The sequence below is a fragment of the Lygodium microphyllum genome, chromosome 29, assembly GCF_053477565.2.
Source record: "Lygodium microphyllum isolate KBCC chromosome 29, Lygodium_microphyllum_v1.1.10, whole genome shotgun sequence".
NCBI classification, from domain to species: domain Eukaryota; kingdom Viridiplantae; phylum Streptophyta; class Polypodiopsida; order Schizaeales; family Lygodiaceae; genus Lygodium; species Lygodium microphyllum.
The window spans coordinates 74,139,960-74,141,778 of NC_141163.1; the positions used below are offsets into that span (position 1 = coordinate 74,139,960).

Genomic DNA, 1,819 nt, shown 5'->3' on the forward strand with positions numbered 1-1,819 from the left:
CAACATGATGCTTCTGAGCCCTGCATCTGACAAGCTCCACTCATCAGGTGTCCATCAGCTGGACATATCTACAGGGAAAGTTGTGAGTGAGTGGAAGTTTGCAAAAGATGGAACTCCAATTGTGATGAGAGATCTCACGAATGTCAGCAAAGGAGAACGAACTAATTGCAGGCCTCTCCAACAGAGTCCAAAGATTGGAACAACAAATGGATGACAACAGAAATGTCACTGGAGAGGAACTGGGAAACATTCTTCTGTTAATCCCCCTGAACTTGAATCACCTGACCCAGCTCTGGATCCTGAACTACAGTACCATTGCAACAGAACTCTTTCTTGAAATCCTTGAGAATCTTATTGTAGTTGTACTCTTTCTTCAGTCCCTGAACTATTGTCAAGCTTTTCCTACCATTCTACTGCTGAATGCATACATGCACATAATCCTTAGATCCAGCACCAGAATCATCAGCATTCACCTCTGCAAAGGGATCAAAAGCACTAGGGTCTGGAAATCTAGATCTGACATGAACCTTGACTGATCAAAGGTCGTCAACACTTCCACAAGCCAAGATCAATCAACCTTGACAGAAGGTAGGCAGGTAGGCAAGAAGGTCTCTGAGTCGTCCTCACTCAAGCATCTCAAACGGCACGCCCCCTTTCTTCAAGAAAGTGGCTGTGGCCATGCCTAAGAATGCACATAGCAAAAGAGTACTGCGAGCTTCCTTTAAAGCCGTTTGATAAGTCTTGCCCCACCTTCATAACAAGAAATCAGTTCATCGACTACCTCAAGGAGTATGCTAAGGAATTTGAACTGCAGCCGAGGTTCAACCAGTGAGTCGAGTGGGCGGGCTTCAATGAGGCTTCCCAGACATGGCGCATTAAGACGGAGGTATCAGATCCACATGTTGAAACCTACAAGATGGAGTATGAAGGAAGATGGCTGGTCATTGCAACAGGCGAGAATGCTGAGATGAACATCCTTGATCTTCCCAATCTTAAGGACTTCAAGGGAAGTGTTATCCACTCCAGTCAGTACCAAAATGGAGAAGATTATTCAAGCAAGAAGGTGCTTGTCATTGGCTCTGGCAACTCTGGTATGGAGATTGCACTTGACCTGGCCAACTGTGAAGCGAAGACATCAATCGTTGTTCGAAGCCCTTTACACGTGCTTCCACGTGGTGTTGGAAAAGTCTACATTCTCAGTGGCAATGAATAAGATGAAATATCTTCCCATGTGGATGGTAGACAATCTTCTGGTGTTCCATAGCCGACTGGTTCTAGGCGATACCACAACGTATGGCATCAGAGGCCATGGCCATATGCCACAGAGTTCCAGAGAAGATTTTCAAGATACTGAACATGTATGAGGCTGTACAGGACATGATTCCAGCCATAGATGCGATCTTCAAAGGGGAAGGATGCATGAATTTGAGGTGAGAAACTATGGGCATTTTGAGCAGGCTTGGTGATGCTGCCCATGGTGGGAGACTGAGATCTAGGAGGGGAGGAGAGATCTACGATGGCACTCCATTGGAGCTCTCATAAAGGTCTGAAAATAAGAAGAATTCTCTCAATGTTGAAAAATGAGCTGCCATCTTTGTCTGTCTGCCTCCATTTTTGGTCCAATTTCCATTTAAGACTCCAAGAAAGGCTGCCATGGTCTATGTAGTCTTCATGAAAGCTGCCATTAATGCTTCTGCATGCAGTCCTTGTGGTCTGGAGGTGTAAACTCCCAAGAAAAGCTGTCATTAATGCTTCTGCATGCAGTCCTTGTGGTCTAGAGGTGTAAACCCCCAAGAAAAGCTACCATTAATGCTTCTGC

The 1,819-nt window shown here is 45.4% G+C and overlaps 1 pseudogene; it reads left to right on the forward strand.

Moving 5' to 3' along the window:
- Window positions 1–592: 592 nt before the first annotated feature.
- LOC148010800 (putative indole-3-pyruvate monooxygenase YUCCA8 pseudogene) lies at window positions 593–1,611 on the forward strand (annotated as a pseudogene).
- Window positions 1,612–1,819: the final 208 nt, after the last annotated feature.